At 38.0% G+C, this 12500-nt stretch overlaps 1 pseudogene; it reads right to left on the reverse strand.

Annotated features, from left to right (window-relative positions):
- Positions 1-10122: 10122 nt before the first annotated feature.
- Positions 10123-10249, reverse strand: LOC145268900 (U2 spliceosomal RNA; annotated as a pseudogene).
- Between the last annotated feature and the right edge of the window lie 2251 nt (positions 10250-12500).

The raw sequence follows: 12500 nt of genomic DNA on the forward strand, positions 1-12500 counted from the left end.
AAAGGCACCTCCAACGCGCACCGCACCGCACTGCACCACACCAACCACACCACAGTTTTAACCTCCTATATGTAACACAATGTAACCGTTAATTTAATTTAATATTATCATCCTAACTTTTTTACCATTTAAAAGAAGCTTCAAACTGCTAATATTTAAAAAAAATTTTTTTGCAGCATACAAAAATAATGAAAATGCGAGACTAAAATCGTGGTTACATTATCGACGCTTTAAAAACAACGTTCCTATGTAGTGACGTTTTTGAAACCGTAAACATACCCATGATTTAAAAATCTAGTAAAACTCAAATAATTGTCATATTTTCCTGAAATTTTCGATATTTGTTCATTATTAAATAAACTTACATATTAAAAGTAGGTTTCGTTAAATATATTAGAGGAAATATGTTTTTAGACGTTCTACCCCCCCCGTATTTTATGCTACAAAAATTAAACAAAATAAACGTAGTTTGATAAAGATTCCATCATTCTTAAAGCTGTAAAGATAAAATAATTAAAACAATAGTTATTTTTATATATTTATTAAATCCCGTTATTTATTTCACGTACCTTAAAGTTGTAAATAAAATTGGACATAAAATCAATATTATTGCGTTAAAAAACAAACAAACAAACAAACAAAAAAAACAAACTTTTCCTTGATAACTTTTTTTTCTCGGTAATATAATTATTTGAATGACAAAAACAAAATAAAAAAACAAAAAAACACAGAATTCTAAAAAATAATAATTTTTAAAAAGCTTTAAATTATATGAAATTCAAATATGATGCGATATGAAGTTTAAACAGATTTTTTTAATAACAGGTTTCCGATAATCTATATATCTATAAAAGTGAACGTCTGTCTGTGTGTGTGTGTGTCTGTGCACATTTCCCTATGCAATAACTCTGTCAATTTCTAGTCTATAGACTCGAAATTTGATATACAGCGTACTGAGATTTGGGAAAATCGATGTGATTGGTTTTTGGCCAGAAATTTGGGATTAAGGGGTCAAAGTTCAACGATTTGACCTTTGAGAACTCTACCAAACTCCTCCGACAATTTTGGGTCTACGCACTTGAAATTTTAGATATAGGTTCCTTGGACATGGATCTAACTTAATAACTTGATTTAAGCCCAAAACAATAAATTTTAAGGGGTCATAATAGGGGTCAAAGTTAAAAAAATTGACCTCTGCGGTCTCTTCCAAATTACTCAGACAATTTCTGGTCTAAATATTTGAAATTTTACATAAAGGGTATTCAGAGATAGGGCAAGCTTTTTCATCAGTTTGGGTCGAAAATGTTTAGTTACCAATATATAAATGTATGTATGTATGTCTGTTTGCATGTCTGCCTTAAACTCTCAATAGAGGCGACGGATTTTACCAAGATCAGTATCGTTTTAAAGTTCAATCTTTCATACGACAAATATCGAAAAATTGGCTAAAAACATTAATATCTTCACCTTAAACAAGGCACTTTTTTACAGGGGGGGGAGCACTTTTATCGCCGATACTTTTGAAAGTTATCCTATCCTTTAGATTGTCTAGCCTTAATTTAAAAAAATGTTGCTTCCGGTTTGGCGGTGGTCGTAACAGCATACACGTAAGGTTTTACTCCATTCTTTTCCTCTTTTGTGGTACGGGTTCGAGCCTGCCTTCCTATTACCACTTTTTTTTTTTTTGCCCAACATACACATCCAAACACCCGGGCAACGCCTGGCTGAAATGCTAGTAAAAAATAAATTCATATAATAGAATATATGGCTCTTGAGATAATAGACATTGCAAATTCAAAATCGGCCTAAAAAAATTTGTTTTGATTTTATTATTTAAAGTGATAGTGATCCTTATGTTTTGCGCCTATTTTTAAAAAAAGTACGGAAGCCTGTAAGCAACATTATCCTTATATGCATAAGTATGAACAGAAGACATAAAAATTTATTTTAGTTTATTATCTCTCGTCACCGCAGCATTAAAAGTTTCATCCTTATTTTATTAAAGAGTTTCATTGTTTGTATTTTTTTAAAGGTTAAAGACTAATTTTTTAAAAACCTTACCATAACATTTACCTTTTAATAATAAACAAAAAAAGTCGCAGCTCTTTTTTTAAATGTTTTTATCAAATAAAAATATTGTTGTTTCGTTGGTTATGGCATGAAAGCAGAAACGATTCTCTTAATACGCGCGTAAAGATTACATTTTGTATTATTAATGTTATCAACTTTGTTTACAATAAAAAAAAAAAAAAAAAAAAACGGCTGCGAACAGTGGAGATGATGACGTAACAAGATAGACCCCCCCCCAAAAAAAACTGTCGCTAATAATTCACTGCTGTCCCGATCTCTCGCTAATAATTCACTGCTGTCCCGATCTCTCGCTAATAATTCACTGCTGTCCCGATCTCTCGCTAATAATTCACCGCTGTCCCGATCTCTCGCTAATAATTCACCGCTGTCCCGATCTCTCGCTAATAATTCACTGCTGTCCTGATCTGTCTCTAATAATTCACCGCTGTCCCGATCTGTCTCTAATAATTCACCGCTGTCCCGATCTGTCGCTAATAATTCACCGCTGTCCCGATCTGTCGCTAATAATTCACCGCTGTCCCGATCTGTCGCTAATAAATCACGGCTGTCCCGATCTGTCGCTAATAAATCACGGCTGTCCCGATCTGTCGCTAATAATTCACGGCTGTCCCGATCTGTCGCTAATAATTCACGGCTGTCCCGATCTGTCGCTAATAATTTACCGCTGTCCCGATCTCTCGCTAATAATTCACCGCTGTCCCGATCTGTCGCTAATAATTCACGGCTGTCCCGATCTGTCGCTAATAATTCACGGCTGTCCCGATCTGTCGCTAATAATTCACGGCTGTCCCGATCTGTCGCTAATAAATCACGGCTGTCCCGATCTGTCGCTAATAAATCACGGCTGTCCCGATCTGTCGCTAATAATTCACCGCTGCCCCGATCTGTCGCTAATAAATCACGGCTGTCCTGATCTGTCGCTAATAATTCACTGCTGTCTCAATCTGTCGCTAATAATTCACCGTTGTCCCGATCTGTCGCTAATAATTCACGGCTGTCCCGATCTGTCGCTAATAATTCACCGCTGTCCCGATCTGTCGCTAATAATTCACCGCTGTCTCAATCTGTCGCTAATAATTCACCGCTGTCCCGATCTGTCGCTAATAAATCACGGCTGTCCCGATCTGTCGCTAATAATTCACCGCTGTCCCGATCTGTCGCTAATAATTCACCGCTGTCCCGATCTGTCGCTAATAATTCACGGCTGTCCCGATCTGTCGCTAATAATTCACGGCTGTCCCGATCTGTCGCTAATAAATCACGGCTGTCCCGATCTGTCGCTAATAATTCACCGCTGTCCCAATCTGTCGCTAATAATTCACGGCTGTCCCGATCTGTCGCTAATAAATCACCGCTGTCCCGATCTGTCGCTAATAATTCACCGCTGTTCCGATCTGTCGCTAATAATTCACGGCTGTCCCGATCTGTCGCTAATAATTCACGGCTGTCCCGATCTGTCGCTAATAATTCACGGCTGTCCCGATCTGTCGCTAATAATTCACGGCTGTTCCAATCTGTCGCTAATAATTCACGGCTGTCCCGATCTGTCGCTAATAAATCACGGCTGTCCCGATCTGTCGCTAATAATTCACGGCTGTCCCGATCTGTCGCTAATAATTCGCCGCTGTCCCGATCTGTTGCTGCTAATTTACCATCGTTGTGCTTAAATGGTAACCGACCTTTCACTTCGCTTCCCAGCAGAAACTGAGTGTTGAATGAACGTCACAATCCAGAGAGAAAAAGAGAAATCAGAGAGAGAGGTACGTAATGTTTTGATTTAATAAAAATAACATCGTCACACCGAGCGTTTTAGATTGAGATGAAAAAATGAATTTTTTAGTAAACGATAGTTGTCTCCCTTTGCAGAATGACAAATTGTAAAACAGCGCCAAAATTCGTCTCGGTGCATGGGTATGAAGGTTATGTCTTCCCTATATTTTTTAATTTGTTTTTTTTTTTTTCAGCGAATTATTATCGAATGAACACTAATCCACCAGATTATAAAAAAACAAAAACAAAAAAAAGTCAATAGTTAAATATTAAATGGTGCTCAGTTTCTAATGCAACGTTCTAGTAAATCGATCACCATTTTAGAACCAGTCGATGTTTTTAGGCCAAATTTCGCGAATCTAGCCTTTTTAAAGCTGTTTGACTTTTTTTCTTTCATTTTTTTTTTTTTTTAAAATTTCGCTTGAAATTTGCCCTTTTCGTCTTATATTATACAAATATTGATGGTTATTTTCAATTTTCTGTCACCCGAAAGGTTTTGCCTGGACATTTTTTTTTTTTTTACGGAATCTTTTGTCACCCAACAATTACAAAAAAAAAAAAAAAAATGTGCGTGCGTAAAAACAAACATGGCTACCAGTGAAAACAATATGGAATACGGACCTGGATGCTCCTAAAAATCAACCTTTAAAAGGCAAGTCTTTAGTTTATACTGTAGTGTGCATTGAGCATTAATTATTTCCCTTATGTTGATAAATGAAGTATCCTTTATGTAAAAGTGTGCATGTTCTTGTCAATTGGTTCTCATATGGGGGATCGATTTATTGTATTCGAAAGTGTGCTCACATGTAAGTATACCAAAGAGTTCTCTTGTTAATTTAAAAATTGTAAATGTCGGGTGACGAAACTTGAAGATTGTTGGATAATTTGGCTGGTGACTCTGTGAAGACAGGCGTCCGATGGGTTACACACATGCAAATTAGATCCACCGCTGTCTCAATCTGTCGCTAATAATTCACCGCTGTCCCGATCTGTCGCTAATAAATCACGGCTGTCCCGATCTGTCGCTAATAATTCACCGCTGTCCCGATCTGTCGCTAATAATTCACCGCTGTCCCGATCTGTCGCTAATAATTCACCGCTGTCCCGATCTGTCGCTAATAATTCACGGCTGTCCCGATCTGTCGCTAATAAATCACGGCTGTCCCGATCTGTCGCTAATAATTCACGCGAGGCTTCCACCGTTGTCTATTAAAATGCATAATTTGACTAGAAATATAAGAGAAATATCGGTCAAAGAATAGACAATGTGAAATACAAACGTTCCGGAATGAAAGAATGTTTATATAAAGCGACGAGAGAGAGAGAATAAATAAAAATAATAAAATCCACAAAAATCTCTCAACTTCTCTGTTTGACCTTTGTTGATGGGCTGATGTTTTTTTTTTTTCAAATTCACCAGCTGTGACAATCAGGCTTTAGTAGGGTGTATTCGAATTCCTGCTGTAGCTGTTTAGTTGAACCTGAAATCATAAAAATTGGTCAGTCAACTCATAAAATGTATAGCAATAAAATAATTCCCCCCACTCTTTATCTGTGCTTAAACCTAAACGTAGATTCCATGAGCAAGGCTTCTTTCTTAGAACTGCACGCCTGTGGAATTGTCTTCCGTTTTCCTGCTTTCCAGCTGACTACAATATGGTTGTCTTCAAGTCCAACGTAAACAAGTTTTTGATGAGCCGTTCCACATAAGTTAACAAATTTACTGAATCTCCATTACCTTGGCATTCGGGTCAAGATCAAAGTGTAGTATCTGTTCTTCAGATGCTACACTTCAATTTCTTGTTCTCTGTTAGTGGAGAGGAAATCCTTCACGACTGAGACAAGTTTTTATTTTTGCTCCTTTTCTCCACATATAAAAACGACCCTGGTGTCTAATTCTATCCCGTGGGGAGGCATTGTAAATAGGAACGGTTACTATATTTTCCAATTGTCTACTGTACACTTTTTAACCCTTATCCTCGAGTGGCCTCTTGGCCTTGATAAGTGGTGATGCCGATGTAAAAAAAAAAAAATTTTTTTTAAATAGCAATAGCATACTGAATTTTGGAGAATCTAAAACCATACGTATTACTCAGGACATCCGAAGGCGAAAAACTTGCATACCGAATCTTTGATGGATGTTTCAAACGAGAATCCAATCTTTACGATGTTCGCATCATCAGCAATAATATTGTTGGGTGTTCTTTTTCTAAAGACACCAAAATAATAATAAAAATGCTAGGTTGATTTTAGTGTCTTTAGAAAAAAAACACCACCCAATATTTTTGCTGATGAGGAGACTTTGTTTCAAAAAAACTATATGATAAAATTATTGTCCAAGACTCAATGTCTATCACAATAAAAACATCATTTCCGAAACGATCGTACAATTTATTGATTTTGTTTGTTCTTCTTTATGAAACCGATTTTTAATTTTTAATTTTAATTATAAATTATTAATCATCTTACTCAATATATGTATATGTTACACTAGAAAAATGCGAGCATGAAAAATAATATGGTTAAGCTTAAACATGGAAAAGTAAAGGACTAGTTGTTAAAAGTGAAAAAGAAAATGACAAGATATTCCAGTAAAAAATATAAATTTATAACTTTAAAATATTGCAGCATTAAGAATTTATTATATAATGTTAAAAATTGAATTAAAAAAATTCTTTATGCGGCAATATTTTAAGTTATAAATTTATTAATAATTTAATAAAAGCTCCCTCAAAATGCATCGCTGGATTGCCACGAATAACAGAGACATGCCCAGAATGATGAAAACAAATTTCCTGGTTATGGTCTTTGGTGTGGTTTCAAGTGAGAACCACATCATGCCACCTCACATCTCCTAAGTCGACTTGAAAGTCAACACCAAAGTGTACCTGGATGTGCTGAAGAGTGTGGTGATCCTTTGGTGCAATGAGGTGGCCGCTGGCAGACCCTGAGTGTTGAAGCAGGACTCTTCACCGACCCACAAGTCCAAAGAGACCCAGAAGTGCCATGAATTTGTACCCTCCTCCCCCCCGACTTGAATCCGCTGGACTACTTCGTTTGGCCATATGTTGAGAACATCACCAACATGACCTCCTACAACACCAAAACCAGCTGGATCGTCCCCGAGCTCTCGCCGGGGCTTATGGAAAAAGCATGCTTCCAGTTTCGGATCCATATCGAGGCGGTCCATATTGAGGTGGCCGCTGGCAGACCCTGAGTGTTGAAGCAGGACTCTTCACCGACCCACAAGTCCAAAGAGACCCAGGCTTGATTTCAGAAGAAGTGCCATGAATTTGTACCCTCCTCCCCCCGACTTGAATCCGCTGGACTACTTCGTTTGGCCATATGTCGAGAACATCACCAACATGACCTCCCACAACACCAAAGCCAGCCGGATCGTCGCCATCCACCGAGTATTCGCCAAGCTCTTGCCACGGCTTATGGAAAAGGCATGCTTCCAGTTCCGGATCCATATCGAGGCAGTGACTGAGGCTGAAGGCAGCTACATTTAATAGATGTCAGCTATCAAATTAGCTGAATTGATTTTTTTCGATAAAAGTTTTAGAATAAATCTGTAATGTTGTTGTGGGCGACAACTTCATCGTTCCATCCTGTAATATCACACAGGATCAGTGAATCTATTAACGGGGGTGGCGGTGGGGGTTCATTTCTAGAGCAATAGCTCTTGACATATCAAGGGCTTTTAATAGGGTTCGGCATAGATGCCTACTTCACAAAATTTTTCAGTTTCCCAATATCTCAACCATCATAGGTTTATAATAAAAATAGACGGCCAAGGAAACAATCAGAGATGAAAAAAAAAAAAAACGACAATCAAAGAATCCCCCCCCCCGAAAAAAAAAACATCTGCGTCTTCTATCTGATTGTAGATTTTTATGTATCCTATTATATTGTGCAAAAATCACATTTATCTAGCGACATCGTACAGAAGTTGTTGGAACGGTACAACAAGTGCATTGCAGCCGGAGGAGATTACTTCGGAGGAGGACTAGAGTTTCATGTGTGTACTATCAATAAAAGTGCCCATACGAAAAAAGTCTGGAAACTTATTCAAGGTACCTCATATTTCATGCAGTATACATTTAAATCATACATTTTAGGGTGCTGCGCCAAGAAAATAAGTGTAACGTAACATGCGGCCACAGAAAATGTAACGTAGCGTAACATGCGGCCGCAGAAAACAAGTGTAACATGCAGCTGCAGAAAATAATGTAACGTAATATGCGGCCGCAGAAAATGTAACGTAGCATAACATGCAGCTGCAGAAAATAATGTAATGTAGTGTAACATGCGGCCGCAGAAAATAATGTAACATAGCGTAACATTTGGCCACAGAAAATAATGTAACGTAGCGTAACATTTGGCCGCAGAAAATAATGTAGCGTAGTGTAACATGCGGCTGCAGAAAATAATGTAACGTAGCGTAACATTTGGTCGCAGAAAATAATGTAACGTAGCGTAACATTTGGCCGCAGAAAATAATGTAACGTAGCATAACATGCGGCTGCAGAAAATAATGTAACGTAGCGTAACATGCGGCTGCAGAAAATAATGTAACGTAGCGTAACATGCGACCGCAGAAAATAATGTAACGTAGCATAACATGCTGCCACAGAAAATAATGTAACGTAGCGTAACATGTGGCCGCAGAAAATGTAACGTAACATGTGGCCGTAGCCGAGATTGAACTCACTACACGAGTTTGTAGTGTAATTCAAATCTTGTCTGTAGCTGAATACTTGATGCATTGCCAGGGCTACCAAGGGTATTTTTTACCATTAAGCCAACTACGGCTTAAGAAAGGCCCTCGATGGAAGGGTAGACCACGCCAGTTTCCCAACCTGGTATTAAGTTAGTGCAAAAATAATGTCGTTTTTTGATGTGTAGTTGAACGTAAAAAAAAACGAAATTATTTTTACACCAACCTAATATTTTACTTGCGATGCATACAGCGCCTCTCCTTCCCAAATGGTCACCCATCTGGTACTGGCCAGGCCTAACGTTGCTTAACTTCGGTGATCTGGCGAGAACCGGTGTGTCAACGTGATTGTGCCGTAACCTACACACATATTAGAGTAAACATTTGAAGCTGCCGCGCCAAGAAGACGAGAAAATGAAAAGTGCGTTATTTCATACAAATACTTACGTAACACTCACACACATATTCCATTTCTTGTTCTCTTTCGGGGGAATATCAGTCCTTCACGACTGAGACAATATTTTATTTTTGTACCTTTTCTCCACGTTAAAAAACGACCCTGGTGTCTAACTCTGTCCCGTGGGGAGGCATAGTAAATAGGTACGCACATATTACAGTAAACATCTGAGGATGTCGCTCGATGAGTACGAATACAGTAATATACAAAAGATTTAATCATCTCTGGTATGATATCGTTTTGTTGGTTACTCCAATCTCTGCCCCCCTCGCCAATCTTTCACGAGAAACACCCGTCTAGCTGAAACCGCTGTCGATAATTTCCCCCACTCTTTATCTGTGCCTAAATACAAAACGTAGATTCCATGAACAATGTTTCTTTCTTTGAACTGCACGACTGTGGAGCTCTGTTCCGTTTGCCTGTTTCCCATCTGACTACAAAAACAATCAAATGTAGGTTCGATCTTCAGTGTTAAGTAATTTCTAATAACAAAGATGGCGGCGAAGAATCAAATGTATGTTCGTGACAGAGACGAATTGATTGAATCCAAAATTCGACATTTTTTATAGTAAGTTTTGAAGCTTCTGATTCGTTGGTTATTATAACGGTGGTTATAAAAACGATCGTCGAAATCATTGGTGCCATACCATCATTAGTAGTCAAGAACCCAACTTCAAACTTTCCTTATAAATGACGAAGTTTATAAGTTTCTCTCTACGCTGATACAAAAAATCTGAATTATATTTGGCGAATACAAGTACTTTACGACATACAATCCCTCTCAGCGCAGACATTCTCCCACCTAACCAAACAAGGCCGATAACCATTAGTCGCGTGCTCTTGTATAATGAATGAATGCGTGAATGTAGGATTGACATGAAATTCTTAAAGATAAACTAAAATGACCGAAAAAATGGGCTGAAATGACTTAAATAAATGACTTAGAATGACTTTAATGAACTTAAGGATGAATTGAATGACCTTAAGAATAACTTGAATGCTTAAAAAATAACTGGAATCCTTAAAAAACAATTTGAATGATCTGGAGAATGACTTGAATGACTTTGAGACTGACTGGTTGTAAAGTGGGTGATCATTTTACATTAAATTAATACAGAAAAGTGATCCCCCACTTTATATCACAATAAGTACAGCATGTAGTAAGAACAGATACTACACTTTGATCTTGGCCAAAAGGCCAAGAAAAGGGTATTTATTTGCTCCCCCACCGAGCAAATTAGGCACAAGGCCGATTTTTAATGTGAGGAGTGAAGGGGAAATGGGGGCCAATTCCCTGGGGAGTAGGGGAGCTGGATAGTGACAATTGGTATGAAGGGTTGTCCCTACATTGAACAAAGTCTTATATGTGCCCCACATATAAGACTTTGTTCAATGTAGGGGCAACCCATAGTTCGTCTTTGCTTGCAGTATCTGCCGGAACAGATACTACACTTTCATCTTGGCCAAAAGGCCAAGAAAAAGGTATTTATTTGTTCCCCCGCCGAGCAAATTAGGCACAAGGCCGATTTTTAATGTGAGGAGTGAAGGGGAAATGGGGACCAACTTCCCGGGGAGTAGGGGAGCTGGATAGTGACAATTGGTATGAAGTGTTGCCCCTACATTGACCAAGGTCTTATATGTGGGGTTTCCCCCCACATATGGTCTTTGCTTGCAGTATCTGCCAGAACAGATACTACACTTTGATTTTGTGAGGAGTTGTTCTTTTCTTTTAATATAAATTTTTACATTAGCTCTAACTACATACTTTCTTTTAAAATGAAAACTTTGATAGGTTTTCCACTATGCTGATTTAGAAAATCTAATTTTTATTTGGTGGATGCAAATAGGTTTCGGGGTATAATGCCCTATATATTGGGCACTTTTAATTACTAGCCACCAAATTAGTATGCACCGGGCCGACCGACACTGCAACCACAAAATGTTTGTGTTGGTTCAGAGAATTTGTGCGTGTGAATCCTTACAGCGATTATCAAGGTTACATTTTGGTCATCAGTTTTGGGCAACTCCACCCCACTCACAAAATGGGATATCTATCCCGAAAGCCGTTCTTAACATAGGGATTTGACGGTGTCCATTTTGAAAGCCGTTTTCAACATGAGGGAGTTGGGGGTTGGGCAACAACAGCAACAGCCATACTTTAATTTTTACGCGGGATGGGGGCATGCTTCCACCCGGAAACGTCGGTTGACGGATCCTGCTAGTAATTATTAAGATAATATTCTCATAGGTCAATCATGCTTGAGTTAAAAATAACATTTTGATTGGTCTGTCAAGTTTAAGTTTTAAAATACCAATTTCCTTTTAGTATGGAAAATACCCCATCAATCACTAATTTTCCGGGGTCATTTGAGAAACCTTTTGTTACAATTTTTGGGGGGATTAAACTGTATTTTGCCCTGACAATTCGTCTGTGAAGCTCCAGTTTAAAATAGAGTTTTATTGGTCTGTCAAGCGTTACTTTAAACATCATTGTAGAGGACGCACCCCTATTATCGGGAATAATGAACTATTTCCATAACTTTATTGGGCTGTCAAGATTCAATTTGAAATAACATTTTCATTGGTCCGTCATACGCTAATTAACATTTTCATTGGTCCACGTCATACACTAATTAGGAATAGCGTTTCACATCGATAACCGCGCAAATCAAATTAGTACTTACACGGGTATTTTGTAAAAGTTGTTTTTCGACCACTTTTCTTTCTTTCTTTGGCCCTGTGGGTGGGGCATTAGAATACGCTGACTGCCCCCCTGCAGAGGGTAAAAGTCGCTCAATGGGGGTTTTGGATATGACCTTAAACTATATCCAGTGGTGAGGCCCCAGCTTGTGGGCTTTGGGGAGTGTGGAGCCACCCTTTAATTACCACTGCTCCCAGGTCCACTCTGACCCGGAGTGGTAGTACCTGTTAGGGTTCTAACTATGGGTTAAATAGAAACCGATGTGAAAACAACAAATATCTTCTATTAAAAATTTTTTCTTCAAAATCTTTGGATTCGGCATTAATTAACCCGAAAAGGGTTGATATGCCGTAAAACAAAACCAACCAACCAACTTTCTTTCTTTATTTCACAACTCAACTCTCCACATCGTGAACTCCGGCAAAAAAAAAAAAAAATAAATAAATAAATAAATCAATAAAAATAATAAAAAATAAAAAAACAATAAAAAACAACAAAACCAAAACAAACAAAAAAACAAATAAACAAACAAACAGATAACAAAACAAACAAACAAAAGGAGACTATTATATCAAAATTGCGTATTGAGTTTCAAACATTTCACGCGTTACTCCCGCAATCCTCGAGCTCCCTTCATTTCCCGGCTTTTCTAATGTCACCTGGAACCAAACACACAAGACACCATTCGTCCACCAAAGAAAGTAGAATCCACAATAACGACTTCGAAGTCTTTTTTTTTCTTTTAGGGCAAAAAAAAAAAA

The sequence above is a fragment of the Euprymna scolopes genome, chromosome 44 (assembly GCF_053919585.1).
Source record: "Euprymna scolopes isolate OS-2025 chromosome 44, ASM5391958v1, whole genome shotgun sequence".
Classification (NCBI taxonomy): domain Eukaryota; kingdom Metazoa; phylum Mollusca; class Cephalopoda; order Sepiida; family Sepiolidae; genus Euprymna; species Euprymna scolopes.